At 40.9% G+C, this 27,796-nt stretch overlaps 1 protein-coding gene across 2 annotated transcripts in view; it reads right to left on the minus strand.

Annotated features, from left to right (window-relative positions):
- Positions 1-22,729: 22,729 nt before the first annotated feature.
- CDK15 (cyclin dependent kinase 15) overlaps positions 22,730-27,796 on the minus strand; it is a 220,531-nt gene continuing 215,464 nt past the window's right edge. For both annotated transcript variants that reach the window (XM_063428701.1, XM_063428700.1), the window contains one exon: positions 22,730-23,157. The gene's annotated coding sequence lies outside the window, so the exon portion shown is untranslated. The remainder of the gene's footprint in view (positions 23,158-27,796) is intronic.

Consider the following 27,796-nt stretch of genomic DNA (forward strand, 5'->3'; position numbering starts at 1 on the left):
TAAGATGGTTTATATGCTAACCCAGGGATTGGGAAGAATTGATGAGGAAATTGCAAATTAATGACAATTAACACATCGGTGAATAACTCTGTATGTCATCACTAAGGAGGAAAAAATAGCATTCAGAGCCTCTTTTATTCACTTTAAAAGTTTTGCAAAGTTTTTAAATGTTAAGTTTAAAAAGTCCAGTTAAATTTTTTTTTTAATTAAAAATAGGAACCTCTGGTGATCTTGTATTAATTAAACGCCTTTTATATTGTTTTTCCAGGAAGAATGCTTTGAGATGTCTTTCATTTTTTGAAAGTATGTCCTGGACGTTTGACTAATTTGGTTTGAGTGAAAGCTCTGATGGAACATAGTTTAGTATGCTTGTACTCTGTCACAATGCTACAGTATGCATTGTTCCTCTAAGTACAAAGCTTTGCAGTCCTGAGCAAAGCTCTGTGAAGGTATTTCTAGCAGCCCAACCCCCACAATCCTTAGGTACAGCAGGTCCTAACTGTCCTCCAAGGCAGCCTTTTTGTTCACAGCTTCCATGAGAGTTGCATTTCAAAGGTCTCAATAGAGGAGACACTTCAATGTGTTTATTTCTGCATATTCACAGTTGGATAAGGCTGCCTTTATTAGCAATGTGGAGGAGAGCGGTGCTATTTTACCCCTCCCCCTTTTCTCATTTCATGGTAACATACACAGAACTGTAACTATAGAAGTGTAGCATTACTTACGTTGTCCGGGGGCCGGCCGAGGTCCTCTGTTCCCGGCGCGCTCAGAGCGCCGATGACAGCGGGCGCTGACCGCGGAATGCGGTCACGTGTCCCGCCTAGCCTTAAGAGCGCGCCGCGCGTCACGAGCACGGTCTTAAAGGGGAAGTGGGAGCCGAAAATCAAAACGGTCTCCCATTGGCCCCTGTCACCCCACACTCCCCATACTCTCACATATTGGGGGCGTGGATATGACAGGGGCCAATCAAGAATAAGTTGAAGGTATTTAAACTTACCTCTCCCTTTACTCCCTGCCCTATCGTGGTTTCTGTTTCAGTTCCCTTTAGCGCTTGTTGTGTTCAGTTGTGTTCCTTCGTATTGACCTTGGCTTTGTTTCTGACTACGTTATCTCTTTATCCTTATCTGTTCTGTTTGCCGGCTTGCTGTTTACTGTGTACCAGACCCCGGCTAGTCCTAGTTTATGCTGTCTCTCTGTGCCCTTGACCTCGGATCGTTCCTGACTCTGTCTCCTCTCATATACGTCGAGTCCGGCCATTCTAAGGTCCAGTAGACGTATCTCTCCTCTGTGTTGTCTTTTGTCGAGTTGAATCCTGCGAGTTGGGGTATATTTTCGTTACAAGAAGCAGATTACTCAGTTAAGTGTGGACGTTTACTAATTCAAAGTGAATAGCAGAAATTAAAAAAATAGCTGACCTGAAGAGTTTTTCAAGGTTTTTTGGGGAGCCTAAATTTCTAATTCTATTGTAATTTCATTTAAATTCTGAAAAATTCACACTTAAACAAATAAACCTGACATGAATCTAAAAATATACAAAATCTGTATCTGTAAATGCCATTTTTGTAATAAAGTTATTCTATTTACTGGTAATCTGATTCTTTAGCTTATTTCTATTTTAAGGGAACACTAAAGCCTTAGGAAAACAAACTCCTTAGAATCCCTATCCCTAGTTATAGAGGTTCTGCCCCTGGGTGTCCATAAAAATTATGCAATTTAAGTTTTTACCCACCTCATGTGTTGTGGTCCAATTAAATGCTTCTCATAGACGAGCACTGGGAACCTGATGTGCATGCGCAGCAAGTGCTGTTTGCACATCCAAGCTTCCCCACAGGAAAGCAGTGAATCAGTGCTTTCCTATGGGGGCTTCTGTGTTACGTGAAGCCCCCATACAGTGTAAGCAGACTAGATGGGCCGAATGGTTCTTATCTGCCGTCACATTCTATGTTTCTATGTTTCTAAGCACCTGTAACAGCCACTGGAGGTGTTTTTAACCCTTTAAGGTACACATTATCGTGTCTGCAAAAAGGTAATGCTTTACCTTCAATGGTTAAATTGACAGAACCACTGCATCCAGGCCACTTTACTGAGATGATGTGGCCTGGGTGACGTAAGTGGGCCTTTAAGGTTGGATATTTCAATCTTTGCAGTTTTACTTTCAGTACATGACAGTTCTCTGTTTAGTTAAACATGTGTACATCCAATTTTATGGAATATGGACCAAGAGACCTGTCTACTAAGTTCATAATTTCATGAACCAAGAAGAAAGAGCAAGGTGAGAACAAGTGCAGAATTTCAGAGAGACATTCTGAACTAGATCCCAAAAACCATGATTCGATGTTCTCAGGGATACCATTTAGTATACTGTCACTTTGATACACTGCATGACAAAAGAAGTACTCTGCCTGACCTTAGAACATTTACATTTGTGAGTGTCCATATGGAAGCATACACATGGCAACAATCCTTTTTGAAAATGAAGACGTTGCCAAGAATGCTGTGGCCTACTGGTTATACATAATGTTCCAAGTTAGAACACTGGCTCTATAGGAGAGACTCATCATGTGCAATGTTATGTATGGCAGGAATAGCCTCGCATTATTATCTCAAGAATCGTACCATTATTATATATTGGGATTCCTGCTTCCATGTCTCCATGTCTATGTCCAAAACCTTCCAGTTGTTTGGGCTGATATTTCACAGGAATGCTCCTACTGTGAAACATGACATACTGCCATAATATTATGAATAATAAAAGGAAGAACAAAAAGCCTTTTGTGAAATACATGAAATGAAACAATTTCAGCAGTGTTGATACAATTCCACAGATAAACATGAAATTGTAAGGGTATATCAACAGACGCGGCTCCTCTCTGTAGTTCTGTCTGGACTTAGTGGCAGACTTTCTGTCGTCATTGAAGACCCATGGCTGGTCAATACAACTGTATTGAGGAGTGTATTTTTTGTATTGTTTGCTTGTTTCTATGTATACTCATACGGGTGAGAAGACAATGGTGATTCCTTGTTTAATGCATCATCCAATATGGCTGCCACCCTGTCCAGTCAGGAGAGACTTTCTTTTATTGCCTCATTCTGGCTGGAGAGAAACTCTACCTAGTTAAATTCTGAGAATTATACTCCAAAAGGGGCCCATAAAAGCTAACAGTAATTTGACATTATTTAAATTAAAAAAAAAAGAGGCAATATTTCGATCATATTAATAGACTAATCTCTTTACTAGATTAATCCCATTACAGTCCCATATATAGTTGCAGTCTTGATAAATTAAGTTGTTGCATTGTATGTTGCTTTTGTAGCATTGCATTGTACATAGGATTTCACAGCCTTAGTGTAAAGTTCACTGAGGGGAGAGAAATCCTGAATTCATATGACCTATGTACTAAGCACTCATAGGCAGAGCCTCTGAACCCAATTTATTGTAAGGTGACCTTTGAACTTATCAGCTTTTCCGTGCCTGAAAGTAAAAAAAAAAAGGATTGCAGGAAAGTACATGCAGGAGCTCAGCTCTTTGTTTGAAAGATGTCAATTAAATTGTGCATCATCACTGACAGAACAAACTACAACTTCTTCTCTTTCAGTGCATAGAATTGGACTCTGAATCAAGTTAAAGGGAAAGTTAATTAACACATTAAAGGTTATTCTATTTATTTTATATAATGCATATTCAGAAAACTTAGAAAACAGTAAATTATTCCATGTAATCAGACTAAGATCCTAAAAGTGAATCAATTGAATCAATGCCTTCCTGTTGGATTTTCCGTGTGACGTGATTGCGTTTTACTCAGTGCAGTGGAAACACCTCCAGCGCCTATCAGTGACTGTGTTATTGCCACTGGAGGTGGGTTTCACCTTTCAAGGTAAGCATTGCCTTACTGTGGCCTGGGTGACTTTACTGGTCCATTAATATGAATAAAATGCTGTTTGCTTAGAGTAGTAGGTGCCTCAGATCCTTCTTGGTACAGATTTCTCGTGTAATGTAAGTGGTCTCGAAGGCTATACACCTATTTCAGTAGACTCTTGTTTTTGTTGAGCAGTTTCTGCAGGTTAGGTCAGGTTTGACCAGAAAGAATCCTTGAGTTGCAAAGTGTCAGCTACCGCAGCGAAGGTGATTGAGTTGAGGTTGTGCATTGTCAAGTCCAGACCTTAGCATGAAGCCCCTTAACATCAGAGCTCTTTGTCAGCACCCGCAGTCCTTTTTCTTCAGACGTCTGCTATTTGGGTGTGTTCTGTGTCCCCTTTTGAACATGCATGTTGCATGTGTGTGGCATGTGTTTGTGCTTGTTGCATTGTAGGCTATTACCCTCCCTCTGGACCTGTCTGCCCTTACACAATGGTTTTCACAGGTTTTTATTATCTATCTACCTTTTGCAGTCTTTTCCCCAGACATGTTGGAGAGATCTTTATGCTCGTTGTTAATATACTCCTCCTTCCTAAGGGGGCATGCTACTGCTGTTTGGGAACATTGTACAGAAAATAATGGGGCCCTGCATTCATAGAATATTCAAACAATACTGAATTATGTAGAAGATCAAAACAATTAAAATTTAAAGATTGACCATGAGATGGCTGAAAACCTTCAGTCTTGAGTGACAATGACTAGAATACCATGATATCAGGTACATCTAGATGAATGGGTCATAGAGACAAGGTTAGTGAACTAAGGCCGGTCTTCTCCAACGTATGAAATCACATAACATTAAAGAACACCAGGAAAAAAACTATTGCAATAACACATAAAATATTCTGTTAATGCTGGCTAGCTGAGTATTATACCAGATGTTCACTGTAAAAATGCAATTTTATGGAAAAAAATAACAGGCAGTCTTATTTTGGAAAAACCGATCAGGTAATAACCTACCTCAAAAGTAAGAAAAATCTCAAAGGCAAATGTGTTTACCCCATTAGTCAGCTTTCATTGGTGAGTAATATAAATATTCTATTATTTCAATACGGTACAGGCATGACCAGCTCTTGTATTAAACATGGGCATAGCTGTAGAGGTCATACATTACTTAACTATAACACTTGTGCATTTGGTTTCAATTTACATAACACTGAATAACCATACAAGCATATCATGAAACAAACAAAACGAGGAATGAAAGAGGCACTTAGTTTGGTTTGTGGTTCAGAGTTCTGTTCGTCATGATTGTTGGAAAAAAAGATGATCGATGGCTAGGGTACTAAATGTTGATTTTATTTAAAGGGACATTGTAGGCACCCAGACCACTTCAGCTAATGGAAGTAACTGGGTGCAAACTCCCATCACCCTTAACCCTGAGCATGTAATTATTGCAGTTTTTATAAACTGCAATTATTACCTACTAGGGTTAACTCCTTCTCTAGTGGCACTAGAGGGACTTCCGGGTGGATAGACGACTTTTTGTCTCCTACACGACGTTGGACACCATGCATGAGGACCTCCAGCGTCACCGGAATCCCCATAGGAAAGCATTGAATAATGCTTTCCTATGGGGAAATCCTAATACGAGCACGGCTGACATCGGTGGGGGAGGAGCGTGGGCAGAGCCAAGCCTGTGCCGAGGGACATCTCTGCTGGACCCAGGTAAGTGAGAGAAGGGGTTATTAACCCCTTTTGTACCACTTGGGAGAGGGGGGGGGGGGGGGAATTTGACAGAGGGGGTAGCTATAGTGCCAGGAAAACTATTATTTTTCTGGCACTATAGTTTCCCTTTAAAGATTAAGATTAAAGAGTTGGGAATAGTTTTATACTGCTATCAGGATAGAATGGTTGCTATTATACTATTATTACCATGTTTCTTGGTCCCACCAGTATGTTTTGTAATATACTTTTTTTCAGAATGCATAGTATCCTGTTTAGTTATGTTGCTATGTACTTTAGTACATCATTGTGGCGAAACCAACTTCGCCACTGTGAACTGGAGAAGCCTGGTTGCTAGCCTCCTGCCCTGCGACTATGGCCCCTGGACATATTGTACTGTAAAAACTATATTTGGGCATCTAATAATTTATATTGCTGCTACTGGGCCTTTAAGGGCCATCCGTGGACCTATTGGGACTTTTGGGATACTGTACCTTTAAGACTGTGGAGCGTATTACAGTAATCCTGCCTTTAATCCTTTAATGTTATGTATGTATTTATGTGTGCAGTTAACCTGGGTTATATATATGCAGCATTCATCTGATTGTTCGGTAGAATCACTCCATTCATTGTATTGAGGAAACTACCGAACAACCAGACCACCCAGGACTAAGTGTGCCTCCAATTACCGTTTGCAACAATGTTGCAAACGGGTAATTGGCAATCAGTGCAGTGTGGTCTTTGTCCTCTGGGTGGCCGCCATTCGGGAAACGAACACGTGGCGGCGGCCATCTTAAACTACCAAACAGCGGTGTTTTGCCGTCGAGCGTCTGGAACTGAAAACGGACACTCGACTAGGCAAACACCGCTGAGACCTCCAGACTTCCAGGATTTCGTGGGGAAACTACCGAACGGCCCGCCGTTCGGTAGAAAGAAACTCACGAACTAGGGGATTCATGCGAATCCCCCTTAGGCTCCATAACCCAGGCAATTCGTCTGTTTCGTTCCCTTTTCTGTGACCGACCGCAGGGCCAAAATGCATGGAACTGTTTTCGGATACTTTACCCATGCGGTCGGTCAAAACTTTGCCTGCCCATAACTCCCGAACGCTTTATCCGAATGGGCTGATTTTAACATATGTTGTTCCTCCAGACTAGGGCTATCTGGAGATATTGGATTTGTGGATGTACCCCAAGTATTTAGGGTACATCCAAAACTTGGGTAAAACTATGTCCTTGTTAATTGTGTTAACAGATATGTTGGAGGGAGGAGATGTGTGGGTTGTACCTTAAACTGGATTGGTGTACTGTAAACCCCTCCCTTGCATGGGAGAATCTCATATAAGCCTGTGTGTGAATAAATCAGTGTTGTTGCTGTTTAACCCTGAAGCTGGAGTGTGTCTCTTTCTTGGGGGGAAAGGGGACTGTATGCCGACTGCCAGGAGTGTAAGCTGTTCGTATTGCTTTTCCTGTTCGGCTGCTTCCAGTGTTCGTGTGTCTGCTGTTCGAGAGTTGGTGAATTCGTGCAGTTTGGGAGTTCGGGAAGTTGGTGATTATAGTAGCTGCTGGTCTATCTAAAGGGGATTATCGCCTAAACTGATTTTTCCCCTTTTATGCTGAAACGGTCCGCAACAATCATCTACCGTAGTCCTGTTTTATGTTAATTCTCAATTTGTCTCCTTACCAACCTCTACCCTCTTTTAGTTTAATATCGATCCTTATCAAAACAGACAGCCCCAGGAATACAGGTTACACACACCTTTACTGTTCTTAGTGGCAGAATTTTTACTGATTTCTTGGCCTGTGCAGTTGGCAAGCCATTGGGATCTCTATGAGAGCTTCACAACCTGGTGCCAACAATACAATCCTGAAAGCCGTGTAGTGACAAATTTATGTTGTCCTTTGACTGAATGGTAATCCCCTATGGAATTTTTTACTAAACTTCTCTTGTACTCAGACATAAAAACCTCCACACAGTCTTCATTCCAAGGCCAACTATCAGCACTGCGTACATATCTGTGTGATTTATATTATGCTCAGGAAGGAGAACACACTGTTAAACTACTCAAACTGTTCAGAATTTCCCTTCAGAATGTTTGATTAGTATACTTTAACATACCTGTCCTAACTGCCTGAACTGCACTACACCCCCTCATTGTTCCAATATAATGAGATCACAACCGTCACTAACATTGGCAAAGGTGGTAGAATTACACCTGCTTGCAATACTGACTCACACTGACCAGTGTCCATTTGTTGAGATTGTAACCATCCTGGGACCAACTTTTATAATTTCGGAATCACTGGGCCACTCACGGTAAACTCACACCTACAGACACCCTGGACTTAGAGCACCCCATCTGCATATTCCTACCTCCTTCACTAGGGTCCTTATAATTCCCTCCCTCCCTTAGTTCACTATGTTCCCCTCATAAATAGACCGATAAACAAGAGAAAGGGGGGGCGGGAGAAAACAAAACAAAAAACACTAATAATAATCAGCCAAGTAGACCGAATCGGTTGGACTCTATCGTCCTGTCATTTTCTTATCGCCCTCCAACTCTACTTAGCATCTATCCCGCTAACATTCCTATCTCCCTCTTTCTGGTTCTATCTACCGTGGATAGGTTTGTAGATAAATCCTCATCGAAAAGATCTATTACAAATGCTCAATAGCCTGCAAAGAAAGCCCATTCTTCAGACCTATCTGTCCCGCAAACACAACCTACTCAACAATATGAAGTGGAGGATAACCCATTACCACACTTCTCTCAGCACACGTCAATTTCCCTACAGTATTCCGCAACAGCCAAAGAAGTAACAGCAATATTAAAACCCATGTTTGAATCACAGTTCCAACACCTAAAAGGTTCTGTTGACTCGGCAATACACTTACTAGAAACCCATTGCTCTCAACTAACCATTCTAGAATCCTGCCAAAACAATACTGAAGACGATTTATACCATCTTCAAGCCCCAGTCTAGTCTCAACAATCCTCAGTAACAACTTTACAAGACACACTAGACAATTTTGAAAATCGCAGTAGAGAAATAATCGCAGATTCATAGGCATTCATGTATCAATCAGATCTCAAGAACTCCTACAGAACTCCTACAGTCCCTCAAAGCCTGGCTTCCAGAGTAGCTCCCTAGACACACCACTGCCCATTGAAAGAGCCCTCAGGGTGGGCCAAGAACTGACCACCCCAAGGCCTGTTATAGAAAATATTTCCTAAGCTACATTAATGGTATAACGTTCCTAAGACCGGTTAATACTTGGAGGGGATTTCAAGTTAATCCTAGAGCAACACAGAGACAGGTTACATGATAGAAAACACACAGCCACAGATGATAATACTGGCAGAGGTGTTACCTACTAAACACATCTGCGACCATCTGTGTCTCCATGACCCTTGGCATATCTACCATGGTACAGAAAGGGACTACAAGTACCACTCAGCAATACATCACTAGCAGTTCAACATAGAGATGTTTATGGTTTCCAGATGCACTCCCATACTTATATGACATCCATAGAATCCCAATAACTCTAACCCTGCAACATCCTTCTCCCCAACTGTACAGTATATTCCACGTTGGCAATTTCTGTCATACTTAGCTAACAATCTCACCTAATAACTAGTTGGTCAAACTTCAAAGATGAAAACTTGATTCATGCTGATGACCAAAAGTTACTCTGAATGACCTTTAAGGCAAATCATTTCGTATGTAACGGGATTAGCAACACTCAAGGGAGGAAAGAACCAGTAGAATGCAGAATCTAATTTAACGAAATTATGGAGGATGAAAAGAAGTTGCTGATGATCAACAGTGTTGAAAGCAGCAGAAAGGTCAAAGAGAATTAGGAGAGAGTAGTGACCACTGTACTTTTCAGCAATTAAATCATTGGCTACTTTGGATACCAAATTGCTCATAGAATTAGAAGGCAGCGTAGTTTTGGCAGACACAGCAATGCCATGTGAAACCTGGAGTTAAATGATTGGTAGAACATACACTATTTGGCAATCACTTACTGTCAATGCATAATTTAGTAATGCTGCCCTTCTTCCTTTCACCTGCCCCACAGTTCTCCATGCCGCCTCACTTTGTGACTTTAAGTTAGTATATGCCACTTCACCCATTGCCACTTTCTTACTGTTATATATGCTCTCCAGGTATGCACCCAATGGATTTTAAAATATTTGAAAAATAGGGAATTTTGATATATCTATATTTCTTCTGATGGCCACTTCCAAGTCTCCCTAGATACCTTCAAATTCTTTTTTTTTGTTGTTACATGCAATTACAACACCTTGCTGGTCCAACCAAACTTAAAACTGATTGTTACCAACATTTCTGCTATGTGCTTCTTAAGTCTGTGTTATTTGCTAAGAGGAGGATTGAAAATATGGTATCTTCCATCAACTTTGTCACCTTTTGAAAATAAGAAAGTTGTCATACACAGCATGTATGTTCATTACCTCAATTCTTCTTCAACAGTTGGAAAAAAATGATAAACATGTTAAATTATACCTTGGATGACACAATGTGATAGGTACCCAATATGTGACATAAGGTTAACGAGTTATAGTTAGAAAGAACCTGGGACTAGTTCCTACAACTGACCAAAATGATACAAAGTTGTGTTTAGCTTTCTTTCATCATTCAACTGTAAAGTTCTTGTTACGCACATGATTCTGTTCCCACCAGGCAACTCGTATTTAAATTGCAGTACAGTGGAGTCGTTCAGCCAAATAACTCTTCATTGTTACTTTAGTAATATTATGCTTAATTGATGTGCGACTTTAATCATTGTTGGTTCCTCAAGCAATAAAATGGTTCACTGGCAAGGCTATACAAACAAGCTAATATTCATGGACATGAATATAAATCCTGCTCAGATACATTAATTGGGGTGATATGTTCAAAAGTCACTTTAAGTATAAAAGGTTCAGCATCCATAAAAGGATTTAGACAAATGGAAGAAATAGGAGAGGTCATTTTTTTGTAAGAAAAAGCACAAGGACAAATTGTATGTATTTTCTTTTAATTTGGCTTTAGTTCACAGGCTTCCCACAAAAAAAAGAAACAGTCAAAAAATGATATTTAAAAAACAAACAAAAAAAACCCGTCCTCAAAGATGTTTTCCAAACTGTACACTATTACATTGTACATTATTTGTGGTACTGACATTTTTTAAGTTATTAGATATATAAAAATGTTTATGTCGAGGGGCGGAGCCTGGAGCCGGAGCTGAATGGCCGCCAAATCCTCTCACTCCTGAGACTGCTGCTGACAATCCACGAATATCCCCTTTCCACGACACCATCCGACCCCGAAACCGGGGAAACCGACACCGGGACTCACACCCGCATCGCTAGATGCCTTTCTTTCAGAGCCCGAAGACCGGGAGAACGAAACGGCAGACTCGGGCCTACCTTCCAGCGGCATACCGCGACCTGGATTTCCTCCTAGGCGGGACGCCTGAGCAGAGCTGCCCTGCAGTACAGAGCACACCGACCTCTCCCGGCGACAAGACTCCGGTAAATATGGGGCGCCGAACGCAAAAAACACAATCAGGCCCCTCAGCTGAGCATCCAGACATTGGAGCCATGCTACAACGGCAGCCACAACCCAAGATGGCCGCCGCAGAGGCCCCAGCCATACCACCACAACCCCACTCGGGGGCTCAGCCCATTACACAGCCCAGACCAGATCCAGCACAGGTCGAAATACCATCACTGGTGACTCCAGATGATAACTCCCTAGCCACAAAAAGGGACTTACAAAACTGGGTGCTTGACATCCAGAAAATGCTCTCTGCTGACATAGGGACACTTAAAGCTGACATGCAGAAGGCTACTGACCGTGTAAGGGCGACAGAGGATCAAATAACGGATATTTACAACAATATGTCCAATATGAATAACCACATGCAACACCTGCACGCAGTACAACAAACACTCACGCTGCAGATGTCCACCCAGGAGGACCGCGCACGACGCAACCATATTAAAATCCGCGGCATACCGGGTGACATAACTGCGGACGAACTGCCACATTACACAAGGAGACTCCTGGCCACCATTGTACCCCCGGCAACAGCCCGTAAAATCACCCTGGATGGGATATACCGTCTCCCGACTCCGACAAATGCACCTACCAACGATGCCAGAGACGTAATCCTCCGCTGCACCACAACACACGAGAAGACTCAAATTATGACAGCACTTCGCGGCAAAACTCCCCTCACATTTGAGAACTCACAGCTCTCCTTTTACCAGGACTTATCTCGAGCAACACTTCAGTGGCGGAAATCTCTAAGCCACCTTACCAATCAGCTACGCACCAAAGGGATACAATACCGCTGGGGACTGCCAAGAACCCTTACGATCAATCACGCCGGCAATGTCCACAAGATCACCACAGGGGCGGATATCCCTGCTCTGATGTCCACACTGGGACTCACACCGACATCCACGGAGATACCACAGCAGACCACCTCTTGGAACCCTGACGCCGCAGTGTCCTTTGTCCCACGGGCAACAACATCCTTGGACTCACCCACATGACTGGACTTAAAGTCGACCAAACTTACGGCAACATCGAGAGCTGTAGCACAGTTCCTTTTTGTTCGCATTTTGTGTTTTCATTTATATTGTCATTTGTTTTACCATTTGCTGTTAATGCATGCTCACACTAGGGGAGACCGGAATGGTACCCAGGTCCCAAGAGAAAGCATTCATAACCTTCACGGGCAGACCCTGCCCACCTCCTGGAGCCTAACTTGTAAACACCCTAAGCAGCAGTACACATACCCTAATAAGTAACCTGCAACACCCTCCACCCCCCGCTACTCCCTTGGTTAGGAGTAAACACAACTCACAAATGCCCTAAACACCACACGAATAGTGTCTACAAACGAGGAACCACATATAGATGCATTTGGGACCACCCACACAAAAGTGACCGCACTTAACACCTGAACTCCCCACCTGGCACATAACGCAACCTATAGCGAGCTACGCCCAGACACCTACAGTCACGAGGAGTCATGAGCAAACACTCAGGAACATGAGCAAACACTCCGACGCCTGAAGCTCCGAACCCGTGACGCATAGCTATACACCTCACGATAGTGCCTACATAGGAGTTCTTACTTAAGCAGACCATCTAACTTGTTAAAATATAGTTTAATTCTCAAAGCCGTAATGTGACATGTGTTTCATGACTGCAGACCTCTATTCTTAAACTACCTTACCACATACGGCATACCTAACCTGTAACCTACTCCCATAAAAAGAGGCTGCATAACAAATGTATGATGTATGAAAAAAAAAAACACACAAATTACAATTGTAAATGTCTCGTGTACCATGCATATATATGATCGTTTTGTTCACTCATATGCCTCAAAAATAAAAAGAGATTTACAAAAAAAAAAAAAAAAAAAATGTTTATGTCTGCTCATGAGTGAAAAACTATATTTATCGGTATTGACTCTATGAACATCTTTTCTATGCTCATACCCATCTTTCGTAAAAGCTTAAAATTGCTGTGGTGTATAATAGGACTTCACAGCAATAAAACCACATTAATGTGTGTTTAAACTACAATAAAAGTGATTAGAAAGTATGTGTTAATAGGATACTCTGGTGTTGTAAATTAATCAGTGTGGTGCTTCTATGGTGGTGTGGGGGGTGCACCGAGGGTTTAAGTATGGGGCCCAAAGATTTCTGATAACATTCCTGGAGGTATATGTATTTATACAGGATACATAACAGTGAACTGGGTGTAATGGAAAATAAAAACATCAAATGGTTCTGGAGACATCAAAAACCACAAGACAGAAGGCTGACTATGTTATTATAACCATATTTCAGCATTATTTATATTTTATATTACGTGATTATTATTTTTTAATATCCACATCATCTAGAATGCAATTATTGTCCGTTCTCTTCCATTCTAGCTGATGTGTGTATTCCATGGAACACACACACACACAGACACACACACACATAAAGACACAAAAAATATATACACACAAACCCACATTTGTTTAAATTCACCTTCAGGCTGGACCCCCAGTTTCTGCCTCTCTATGCCCATTGATTCTCTCCCTCTCTCCTTACAAACATGCCTCGCATGTAGCTGGAGAGAGTGCAACACCGTCACGGTTTTTCACTAAAGTGAGAATACAAAGGGAATTTAACCCCTTAAGGACCAAACTTCTGGAATAAAAGGGAATTATGACATGTCACACATGTCATGTGTCCTTAAGGGGTTAAATATTAGCCCAAAGTAGCCTTAAATTTGACCTTCTCTTTGAATTTACATTCTGTACATAATGTAAAATAAATGTTTAGTAAAGTTAACATTCCCCTCCATATTACACCAAAACCAGACGCATGTGCTGGAGTGAAATAAGATATATTGCAAATTATGTTCTTTGTAATTTTTATTCTAGTGGTTCTTTCATCCTTCATCGCTTTTCTTTTGAAATATAATCACTTTGCATTAATATGTGTACATTTTAGACTATATAAAATAACTTCTTTGTGATTGACAGTACACTTTTGTGCAGGGGTTTATTCGTACATATTGATCTTGATGCAGATTTCCTTATAAGATGGTGAGTGGGGTGCGGGGGCTATGGAGGAACATATTTAAACCAGGGACTGGGAAAACATACTGGAGGGACATTAGGATGGGAAAACATACTGGAGGGACATTAGGATATCTGTTGATACAACATGTGGCCCACAACTGAGACGAATCCACAAAAAAGGAAAAAAACTGATTGGTACTTCTCCAATATAGAAAACCCTTCTATTGTGATAACTTCATAGGCAAAGGAACGTTTCAACCAGATATGTGGTCTTTCTTAATGACATCCCATCTCCACTTCCTGTTAACAGACCACAGGACTCCTGCCGAGGTGGTTAAAAACCCCCAAATTACAGGACATAATTTATAGATATGCCATTATCCATGGCAATTACAGACCCTTAAAATGTGATCTGCTTGTTAAAATAACCATCAAATCATGGGGTACCATGAATATGTATACATATATACGTTTGAATACAAATAAACACGAACGAAGGTGCACTAAAGTAGAAACATGCTTGGACAAATTGCCACAAATGTACGGGGCATTGGTTTAAAAATACAAGGTCCTTTAGTTAACAATACCTCTGGTCCTTGTGGGGTTAAAGTATGTAAAAGTAACATTACTTTGATCTATTTGGAAATGTAATCCTCCCAGATGCATAGTTGGAAGTATATGAACCTGCTGCGTTTTAATGTTGGTTTCAGTAATTTTGCATTGTCTGTTGGACAGGACATTGTTAGACTGTGGGGAACACACATTTTTATTCAGGTGTGATCAAGAGGTTCCCGTGCCGCTGTCAGCAAGCAGACATGTTCAAACACTAGGAGGGAGAAATCGTCTACAACTTTCTCTCATTATCCCTCGAATATTATTAACGAGGAAGAGGGAAGAAAATGGTGACTGCCGTTTCCGACCACCTGCTGAGGAGGTAATGAAGCAGTGCCATGCAATTGCTGTTTGATGGCTTTTATCTTTGGGATCCCCCAATCACCTTTTAAATCCAGCACCTGTCAACTGTCTAAAATAGGGGGATTTTAATCTTTCAATAGGGCTTCTTTTTCACATCGGCCCCTAACATGCCATTTCAAGTTGGTGACAGAATGTGACAACAAACAATAACAATCTAGAATCCTGCAGAGCGAGATTAACTCCTGGGCCGCTAATGTAGTAATTCACTGTGAGAGTGGATGGGTAATAGCTAAAGCTTCCACGATTGAAATGCATTAAAGAAACTGAAAATGATAACAATATAGTAAATAAAAACGAACGCCAGGGACAAAATCAGCGTGTGATTTATTTATTTGCGTATAGGACCGGAGTCATCGAATAAAGATGGGCAAACATTGGCTCGTATGCAGGAAAAACATGAGTATGGCTTTGGCACAAAGACTCTACATTAACCTCTATGGGTATATATTGGTGTGAACTAAGTTACACATAGCAAGAGCAGGCTTTCATGGTTATTTACTACATCAGAAATTGTGGAGAGAAGAATTAACTGGTCTCAAAGTAGCTGAACCGAAAAAATGCCCAAATCGCCTAAATTCCCATCTTGGCGGTATACTTCCCTTTTCAATTCTCTCAATTCTCTTTTCAATTCTTGTCAATTTATGGTTTTAGTGAATAACTCCACCAGTGTTTTGTGTGTCCAAACAATAACAACTGGCAGGGTTGTTCACTTAAAGGGGCACTATGGGCACTAAAACAGCTTTAGCTTAATGAAGCAGTTTTGGTGTGTAGATTATGCCCCTGCAGTGCTCAAATCTCTGCCATTTAGGAATGAAATCACTTTTGTTTTTCTTTATGCAACCCTAGCCACACCTACCCTTGCTGAGACTCACACAGCTTGCATGAAAGAAATGTTTCATTTTCAATCAGATGTTAACATGTTTTAGAGGTTTATGTCTTGCTCTGTAAATGTAACTTTAATCATACACAGGGGGCTCCTGCAGGGTCTAGAATGAATTTAGAAATTATAAACTAAACTGTACATGCAATAAAGGAATGTTAAACATTAGATCTCTCTTTACTGGAAGTGTTTAGGGGGGCTGTATATGTCACATGCAGGGATGTGTGACTAGAGCTGGATACAAAAAAAGTGATTTAACTCCTTAATGACAAAGAGTTGAACAGAGAAATTGCAGGGGCATGATCTATACACCAAAACTGCTTCATTAAGCTAATGTTGTTTTAGTGCGTATAGTGTCCCTTTAAGTATGAATTGTCAGGAATTTCTCATTTCTAAATTTCAAATTTTAGGCCACAAAGTTAAACAGAAAATATAGATAACGTAAAGCTTTTTTCTTTTTGTTACGGTGTTACAAACAGTTGCAATCTACAAAAAAGTTGCAAACTTAGTCTAAGGCAAAGGAAAGATTTTTTTGCCATAAGAGCAATAAGGATATGGAAACAGGAGCAGGATATTAACACAAAGACCGCCCGCAAATCAAGCCACATCGGGTTAAGATACATATGATTGGACGAGACACACGGCAGGCGGGACCAGGTCGCCGAACTGGCCCACCAGGATACCGGGAAATTTCCCAGTGGGCCGTGGCACCTGGGGCTGGGCTGAAAGCCCTATTCATCACTGGTTAGCCTCCTGTAATCCCGGCCGGCCATTTGCGAGCTGTGCCGCCACACAGGGCCCCATGGAAGAAGGGGGCCGACACAGCTCACACATGGCCGGCCGGGATTTAAAAAATAAATTAAATTAATAAATAAATACATTTTGCGGTGGGGCGGAGCTTAGCGTGTGGTGGGGCGGAACTTACGGTGCGGCAGGGGCCCTGGTAACTGCAGCATGGGAAGCAGGAAGGAGTCCCTGCTTCCCCAACAACCAGTCTCCAGGAGCTCCAAGTGAGTACTTACCCATACAGACACACATACTGATCCATACAAACTGACACACAAACATATTGACTAACACACATTCTCTGACACACATCTTGCCTCCATTGCTGCTCCTATGCTCATCTTGCCTGCGCCTGGCGGCCCATCACTTACTCTCTCAGCCTGCCTCTGCTATCCTCCAGCCCACTTGCCCCCAGGTACAGGGGAAGGGGCGGGAGCGAGCGCTTGAAGCGCCCTCACGCTGCTTTGGCATTAGATGCCTTGGAGGGGGCCTGGCTCTTAAGGCTGATGGATTGGTGTTCTACCAGGCGCTAGTGAGCAGCAGTGTAAGTGCTCCCTAGCGCCCGGTAAAATGGCCGGTGGCACGCTCAAAATAATAGAGGGGCGGCTGTGGGCCAGCGCAAACTTGATCATGAAGTCAGGGCCGGCACCCCCTCTTAAGCAGGGCTGTAGGCGGCCGCCTTGTTGGCCTATAGGAAGCGCCGGCCCTGACCACACACCTTGTATCCCTCACACACTGTACCCCTCACAAACAAACTGTATCCCTCATACAACCTGCCCCCACACACAAACTGTACCCCTCACGCACAAGCTGCCCCACATACACACACACTGCACCCTACACACAGGCACACTGCACCCCTCATACACACACTCCACCCCTCACACACACTACAGCCCCTATCAAAGCAGATCTCAGGTAAGTTGTCAAACTAATCTTAAACAGTTTTACTGCTTACTCTGGGAGGGTACTACAGCACTAGTGACACCATAACCACTACAAAGTGCTGTAGTGGTTATTGTTCCTGGATTGTTTCTTTAAATAATCTACCAGTGCCCCAATATAAGGTTCTGGATCTGCGCTTGAACGGCAATTATTTCTGCCGAACAGGGGCCCAGTATATGCTGCTGCGCTGTACATATATACAAACTAGAACATTTTTTGGGGCGCTTTGTAAAAATATTAAGGGCACCTTGAACCTAAAAAGTTTGGGAACCACTGATCTACCCCATACAATAGACACAAAGCTATTCAACTTGGAGACAGTTCCCAAAAGGCTCCAAACCAGGTGAGCAGTTTTGATTTTGGTATACCACCCTTATCCACTTAAATATCAAATACTGCACCAAGAAGTTTCTTGTCTGTGTTTATTTTCTCAACATATTCAATTGGGAGTGACTGATTTATTAAAGAGAGGTTGTGTATGCCACCTTAAGGCACAAATACCTGTGTGTTTAGAGCCTATACCCTGAAAAGGCTTTAATCTATGTGAGTTAATTTTCACTCACTTCTATCTGTTTTGTTACTTTATACCAGTGGTAGTCAACCTTTTTCTACCTACTGCCCACTAATGCATTTTTGGTTGAAAACATTTCCTTACCGCCCACCAGTTTTCGCGCAAGTGCGGAATATATTTTAGAAAGGAGGGTGTTTTAAAAAAAAATAAATGTACGTACATTTATCTTTTTATTTCTACTTAATGCATGTTTATAATGTTTTTAACTTTATAAAGTTTAATGAGAAAACAATAAAAAAAAATTGAAATTACATTTACTAGTGATTAATGAGATCCTTGAGGTTGATGCTGCAAGACTAAATATTTGATATCTGGTTCGATTTTCGTAAGGAACAAACGAAGGTCTCCTCTTTCGGTGATATTCAGACGACTTCTCTATTTGCGCATAATATGATTTCTCATCTGTGCGTCAGCTCCCCTCCTAACCCTCCTCAATTCCCCTCCCCACCTTTTTCCCCCCTTTTTAAAAAAAATGTTTTAACCTTCCTTATAGCAATGCCCAGTAGGAAGGCTGAGCTAGGTATCCCACTTACTATTACTTACTATAGCCCACTATAACAGACAGGCACACATACATACATACAGACACACACACACACACAAGACACACATACATACAGACAGGCACACACATACATACAGACACACAGACAGGCACACATACAGACACACACACAAGACATGCATACAGACACACACATACAAAGACACACACATAAGACAGACAGACACAAAACACACATACATACAAAGACACATACACACACAACACATACATACAAAGACAAGACACACATACATGCACACATATATACAGACAGACACACACACACACACACACAATACACATACAAAGACACACATATATACAGACAGACACACACAAGACATACAAACACACACAACACATACATACAAATACAAGACCCACATACATACACACATATATACAGACACACACACACACAAGACACATACAAAGACACATACATACAGACAGACACACACAAGACATACAAACACACAACACATACATACAAATACAAGACACACATACATACACACATATATACAGACACACACACACACCCGACACATACAAAGACACACATACATAAGACACACCTACCTTTAAGGTGCAGGAGGGTGACTTTCCCTGGGGTCCAGTGGTGGCTCAGGTGGATGGGAGTCAGAGTTCCCACTCTGACTCACTCCTCCTCCTTCCTCCCGCGCAGGCTCTCTGAATGCTGGGAGGAGTGACCGGGGAATCACTTCCTCCCAGCAGAGATGATGTAATCACAGGGGGCCCAGTCGCGCTGTAAAGCTCCCATCGCTGACCGGGCCCCCTCACAATCCACATCCATCGGGTGGCCCTGACAGCATGGGCCACCCGATGGACCCCTCCATATGCGGCCCCGGTGGTTTGCCGTGCGGGCCGGGGCCGCAGGTGGTGGTGGCGGTACCCGGTCGGCTCGCGCCCGCCCGCTCACCCAATCTCTCAAAATTAAAAAATCCCTAACGCCCACTAGTGGGCGGTAGGGACCAGCTTGACGACCCATGCTTTATACAATACTGCACTATATACGTCTTTTATTTTTCTATTTTAGTTTCAACAATTTGAAAACCACATACTATGTAAGGGGTAAGTCCCAATTAGTTAATAGTGCTGCACTTGCACTTTCTGTTGTTATGGGGAATATCACCCTAAACATTAAGTGTTTGTTAAAAATTAAGGATATGGAATTCTCTGCCTGAAGAAGTGGTTTTATCACAGTCCGTACAGATGTTTAAACAGCAACTAGATGCATAATTTTTCAATGTAGGCTAATAGATTCTTGATCCAATTATAAATCTGACTGCCATTCCTGGGTCAAGAAGTAATTTTTTCCTAGTTTGTTGCAAAATTGGAAGTGCTTCAAACTGTTTTTTTTTGCCTTGATGGACACATATCTCTTTTCAGCCTATGTAACTATGTAACTTTGAAGTCACTACCATTTCAACTTTGTTGCATAATATTGTCTATGGTTTTTTTTTTTTTTCCCCCCACTAACCCAGAAATTGTGGAGAATAGACAAGGAAATTTTACACTCAATCAAATGAGGTAGGGAAAAAGATGAGTTTAAAAATATGCTAATTTGTCCTACCATTTGCTGGCCAGTTCTCCACATCTACTGATTTATTGACTCACAACCCAAGGATTTTTCTACTGAACCTTATTTTTACAGAATAGTTTCTATAGAATGTATTGATATTTTATTCTTTTCAGGTTGGGTGTACTACCTCTTTATATAGCAAGAGACATGTTCACATGCATATCATTACCCAGAACCCTTGTCTGCGCTGGTGATTTGATGACCAGTAGAGATGTTTATTGTAACATATTTAGTAGTTTAAGTCTGGCTCTAATTTGGAATCGATCGTGTGCTGCCAATATCCTTGGGCTGTAGTATGTAAGTAACTCAAGCACACAGGGTCTTATTTTCCACTCTCTAACGATAACCCTGTGGCTTTCATGGAATTTTGTTTATTGAGATTCCAGATGTCATTTGAAGTGACATGGAGACAGGTTCCAATACAATGTTCCATGTACAAAAAATGACTCCTAACCCTTTGAAGATTAGCAACATATTGCTTTGCAGCCTGTCCCTCATTCTGCACTAAAAGATCGAAAACTATTTCATCAAGAGAAAAATGTGTATCTTTGTAAGTTACACCCAAATATATTAATAGTGTTTTTCATTTTTTTTTGCAAAGGTCTTGTTTTTTTTTTAATTTCCTCTTTGTATGGGATGAATTTGGGGTCTATCACAATACAACTTTAGTATCCAATCAAAAATGTTTTCTGACCTATGGTCATGTTATTATTTGTACCTCTGCTGACATAAGAAAACATTAGTCAAAGCCAGTCTTAACCTGTGAAATGTCAATTATCTGTTATATTCAAAATTGATTACGATGCAGTGTGTGCATGCGTTTCTTTAAAAGGATATGCTAAACCTCAAAACAATCGTAGCTTGATGAAGTCGTTTTGTTGTATAGATCATGCCCCCGAAGTTTCAATGCTCAATTATCTGCCATTTAGGAGTTCAATCACATTGTTTATACAGCCCTAGGCACACATCAGCTTGCTGTGAGTCACACAGCCTCCCTACACACTTCCTGTAAAGAGATATCTAAATGTTAAACTTCCTTTATTGCACAGTGTGTTTACTTTAGAATTTATCTCCTGTTCTGCTCCTGTTAGTGCCTGCAGGAGCCTTAAAGTTCAATAAACAGAGCAGAAAATAAAAACTTCTAAACTCAATGTGTAAGTAAACACACTGTGCTATAAGATCTACTTGAACACTAAACTAATTAGTTTCTTGTTGGCTGTGTGAGTCACATGAAAGGTTAGGCTAGGGCTGCACGAACAAAGTGATATACCTACTGAATAGCAGAAATCTGAGCAGTAAGACTGTATGAGCATGATCTGTACACCAATACTGTCTCATTAACCTTTTCCCGATGTTAGGTTGTGCTATGACATCCTACAACGCCATTAGGGTGGCATAGCACGCCCTAAAAAATCGGGTCCTCCCTGCAGCCAGCATACTCATCCTCTTCAACGGATCTGATTGGGGGAGGCCGCCTGACAACCAAGGCAGTCCTCTTGCAGTCAATCCTGCTGGTCCGGGTCATGTGATCCCAATTATACCGCAATCACATGTTTGAGATCTGCCGGATTGCAAGACTGACTGCAGGGGGACTGCCTGGGTTGTCAGACAGATCCCTCAACATACAATTGGTAAAATCACTGTATTATGTATAAATCATTTAGAAAGAAAATTAAATAAATAAAATATGTGAATATTTATGTATTATTTTTGCAAAACAATGTAATTTTATTAATTATATATTGGGGGACCTGCTGTCCGTAGAATTTAATTTGCAACTCCTATATTTGACCCTGTAACTTTCCAAAACCTCATAAAACCTGTACATTGGGAGTACTGTTGTACTTGCGAGACATTGCTGAATACAAATTAGTGTTTTAGAGCAATGTATAATATTGAATATATCATCTGTGAAAGGGCATTTTTTTGTGTGAGAAATGCGAAAAACTAATATGAACACTAACTTTGGCCAGGGTTTGTGACCATGTGGCTACTAAAAAAGACTGGAAGGGAATTGGGGGCACACCCAGAATATGCATCTTGCAGAAATGGTGCTGCCATAGTGACCAAAATGTATACATAATACAAATTAAGGAACAGCTTTAGGACTTGGAATATTGGCAGGTATATGTAATAAGACCAATACACAGCAGATTACACATGTATTATAGTTTATCAGAATATAGTGCATACATCAAAAAGGCTGGTGGCAGGACATAATCCATGTGTTACAAAGGTAACTAGAACCAACTTATTTATTTATTTGTGGTACAATTTCCCTATACATAGGGAATCGATCAGAGGTCAAATAAATATCATGAAGCGTTGTTAATATGTGGCTAAAAGACCACTACTAGATCTTTTTTTTTTCTTTTGTGAGAAGCCATTTTATTAATTACTTTAGTGCCAGATTCAACAGCAATGCATTTGGAAAGCAGAACAATTATTTGGATGTCCCATTGGCACTCAGTTAAAACAATATTCGGCTTTCTATTTATTTGTATATAAGGTGCAATATTCTTCCAGTTGATTCCACGATGGCTTCTTTGTTAAAAAGGCAACAGGAGGGGGGAGGTTTCGTTACGCTGAGCTAACATGGAAAGAGAACTGGTACATTCAATAGGATGCATCCGGAGCGGGACAAATGTCCTAATCTGTAAGTAGAGGGTGAGAAGAACGGTAGAAATACGAAATAACGGCATTCAAATAGGAATATGTGCAGATAAATAACAATAAAACAAAGTAGAGGGTTGTTAAAAGTTTGGTCAAGAGCTCTATGTGAGTAAAAATATATATATTGGCAATATAAGGTAGAATGATGAGAATAAAGGAGAATAGATGGACAGACATACTGAGGAGACTGGTAGAGGAAACACAGATTTGAGAAAGTATCAAAAAGCAAAATGGAAAGTGGATAACTAGCAGGGTGGTGGAAAATAAGGATGTAAAGCATAATAGGACAGGAAAAGAGAGGAGGAAACTAGGAACAAAGAGGCGAGGTGGACAGAAACGAGAGATAGTAGATTAGGAACTGAAGAGAAGTGAGATTGAGACAAGAAATGGACAATGATGAATCAATTGATGAACAAATGGGGACGTAAAGGAGCTCTCCGAACACCTACAGCTTTTTTAGCTTGCTGAAATGTTGTAGGTGCTAATTGCCGGTCGATGCAGACTTATGATATAAAAGTGACAATAAATGACAATAATATCCTTATCGATCAACGTTTCTCTCGAGGAGAGTAGAAGCAGAAAAATATTTTTAAAAAGCAATGCAGCAAGAAAGTGTTTTCTTTAAAATTTGAAATAAAACATTCCTTCTACATCACGTTGTATTCATTACATTCTTTTTTTTTGTTTAAACACACTTTCTCGCTATATCTATTATTTTGTAGACAATTTATTCTGCGACTGTGCATTTCTCTTTTTGTACGGTTTCCAAGAATGGATAACTGATGCATGGAAACACTTAGTAGTGTAATGTGTAGACTGCGTGGGTCCCAGCTGTAAAATGTTTTTCAGGGCTTCCCCCCCAACTCTTCTAAAAACGAGGCACCTTCGTATTCACTTATCTTCCACACAACAGAGGCCTGCATCCCTGACTATCTCGTGGCAAACGAGCCAAGCTTTGTGCTTGCTTGGGACAGATACCTGTCAATGTTCCTTTGCCATCTTTCATTACGTGAATATTGAAGCGTAAAATCGTGCCTCAGTTTCACTCACTTGGCTCAAGTACAGATGTGACGTTACTTGTGGTTTTATCATTTTATGCCAATTGCAAGAGGGCGATCAGTGGTATTTCAATATTAATTTTCAGGTAGTACTGAACTCAATAACTGAGAAATGTATATATTTACATAAAAAACAAAAAAAAGGTTTTAAACTTCATTGGAACGGAAACAATGTTTAATATTTAAAATTGTCTGCGCACCACTTTCTTTTTTTGTCAAACATGACTAATTCAGAAATAATATCACTGACAGGAACCATGAGTCCAAAGGGAATCTGCATTTTAAATGTTCAATTATTTTGTATGGCTAATTGTACTTATTGCATACATCTATTATTTACCAGCAATCCAGAAGTGAAATTATACCCCATACTTTGTTCTGACATCATGCTTTGGCTTTAGAGAGCTGCCAGGAAGTGTCACTACCAATACTGGCAACTCCGAATTCACAGAAGTCTGTGGGAGCGGCTGAAATGTGATGATATTTCAAAGATGGCAGAGGACTCCACTGGGAGTCTTGAATGGCAACGCTATAACAGCTGTTTGGGAAAAGGAAACTAAGACATTTATAAATGAAAATTAAATTTCAGTCAATTAAAATGCCCTTTAATATTTCTATATGTTTAAGCACATTTTGCTTTCGCAAACTTTAGTATGAACATAAGACAGAAAAATAGTCACCTTTTCTCCAAACTAAAGTCAAGGTTTCAAAATACAACACCAGAGGAAAATAACTGTTCCAATTTAACATGGACCCATCTCCAAAAGAAAAATTGCTTTAACCTGTTTTTAATCTGATGAGGGAATCTCGGAAGGGTGTCCAATACACACATTAGAGAGTTAGAAATGTCCACTCAGCCTATCGCCAGTATCAAGGGGCAATTGGCAAAAGAGATCAGACTTACCCTAAGGCACATATCAAATGTTATTTAGTAGTAATGACGCCTGGAGGCTCCTGGGCCATAATCCTTGCTGTGGTAAGTAGCACAACGTGCACTTAATCAGCAACTGAGGTGAGTATCAAAGTATTCAGAAGGGGGTTGTTAAGCCAAAAAATGCAAGGTTGGAAAAATAGGTGAATTTGAGATTTGCAATTTATTTTCAGTTCTCCAAAATTCAGAAATGCATGGTTTAGTGTATAACATAAATTTAAAAGGAAATGTATAAATATATGCCTCTGTTTTGGTTAAATACAGTCATATAATGTATATATTATATATTTCATACAGACGTTGGTTAGATATCAATATCTTCCTAAATATAACCTGAAAACATTGCGCCTAAAAATAGCTATTACTGAAATATAGGAAAATCCTTACCCATACTTACCGGAAATTTTTTTTCCTGTCCGTTTCCATGGCACCATCAGTAATGGGTTAAATCCCCACTCAGCAGTTAGGACAGTATGTATCAGTAAACAAATCTTAATAAATTCCCCTCACTTTGAAAAGCGTCCAGAGAAGGGTGGGAAGTTGAAGCTGCCATGGAAATGGCCAGGAAAAGAACATTCAGGTAGGTATGGGTAAGAATTTACCTATTTCTTAGCCAACATGGCAGCATCACTAATGGGGAACCTCCAAGCATGAAGGGAGACCAGCAGTGCACTAAACATGGCTATGCGTTAAGTAGTATTGGAAATATGGATGAAACTCCAATGAATTTTGATATGGTTGGAAATAAAACTGTCCATCAAAAAGGTGAAAAAACTATTTTAATTAAAACAACAGGACATGAGAAGTCCTGTTTTACAGTGGTACTAGGATGCACAGCTGATGGCGCCAAACTGAGACCAATGATTATTTTTAAAAGAAAAACAATGCCGAAACTCATGTTCCCTGTTGGTTGTTTTGTACATGTGAATGAAAAAGGCTGGATGGACGAAGAAGGGGTAAAGCTATGGCTTGATAATGTATGGCGCAGGCGACCAGGTGGACTTATTCAAAAACGTAGTCTACTGGTGTGGGATATGTTTAGGGCTCATTTAACTCCCAGCACCAAGCAAAGGCTTGCAAGACTAAACACAGATGCGGCAGTTATTCCTGCAGGATTGACAGCGTTGGTACAGCCACTGGATGTGTGCCTAAACAAGCCATTTAAAGATCGCATTCGAGAACAGTGGAATGAATGGATGGTTAGCGGCGAAAAGTCATTCACAAAAGGAGGAAACATGCGTGCTCCACAGTTGGATGTTTTGTGCAAGTTTGTCATTAAAGCCTGGAATGATATTGATGCAGAAACAGTAATCAAGTCTTTCAAGAAGTAAGGCATATCAAATTAATTAGATACAGAATTCGATCCATACGATGACTGCCTTACAAATGTATCACAAGATGTCATTGATGTACTTATGATATCAGATGACGAACAGGAGGATTTTGAAGGCTTTTAAAGGGAAACTGTCACGCCAGCAAAACCTGTAAAAATACAGTGGCTTGCAGTTATGATGGGCGTTGCTAACTCGCCAGGGACTTGCTCTCTCTCTCTATTGTTTGCTATCTTCCTCCTATCATCATCAGTTCCAGTTTGGTTGACAGCTTAGAAAACAAACAGCATGGCAGCTCCCATGGGTTTATTGTCTTATCCTTCCTTTCAGCTTTAGAGTGAATTAGGAAAAGTTGAATCCACTTGCACCGTTTTATGTTGACATGTTTCATGACAAACAGCCTTATGTTTATAAGTGACAGTTTTCCTGCTAAGTACCTGCATGTCATAAGCATTTGAATTAAAATTACCATATTGAAATCAAATCTGATGTATTTTTTATTTTTATTTGGTGTGCGTTGGAAGAGGGGTAGTCTTATACGGTGAGTAATTTCCAAACTATATTTTAACTGGAAAAGTTGGGGGTCGTCTTATACGCCCAGTCGTCTTATACGCCGGAAAATATGGTAAATGTAATGGTGGTTGTAATGACCACAACTCCCAGACACCAGACTAAATTCCTGTGTACGATAATGTCCATGCCCCTGAGAGTTCATTTGCTTCCATATACTTCACTGCTATTATATCAGTGTAGGACAGATGATAGAAAAAAACAGAGCCCGGCATACAAATACTCCCAACAGACAACGGTCACCTGAAAAGACCAAACATTAAGTCCTTACAGGAGAGGGTTAGGTCAGACCCCCAGTCACTAAAAGGGGTACACAAAGGTAGTCACCTTGCAGACCTTTGTTTGCTGAGTCTTCAGGAACAAGAGACTGAACCCTGGCCAAACCTTCAAAAATATTGGCCTGTTGAGCATAACATAAAATTTAAGCATGCTAAGCAGGCTCCTTCCTAACTGCTGGAAGAGGGAATAAAATATAGATAGAAGATCCTACAGGGTGAGGGCAATTTATTAAGTTGTTACTTAATTTGTTAATTGATACTTCCTGTTCTGACTGCGGAGTGTGGTTTTAACACATTAACCCCTCAACGCCGTTACGGCGTTCTATGCCGTCGCGGCTTTAAAGGGTTTTAAAGCCGTTGCGGCGGCGTAGAACGCCGTAACGGCTTGCAGCCCCTGGAGGTCCGGCGGTACTCACCTCCGCCGCGATCCTCTTCTGGGGGGCTGCCTGAGAGC

Source organism: Pelobates fuscus, chromosome 8 (genome assembly GCF_036172605.1).
Source record: "Pelobates fuscus isolate aPelFus1 chromosome 8, aPelFus1.pri, whole genome shotgun sequence".
In the NCBI taxonomy this organism is placed as follows: domain Eukaryota; kingdom Metazoa; phylum Chordata; class Amphibia; order Anura; family Pelobatidae; genus Pelobates; species Pelobates fuscus.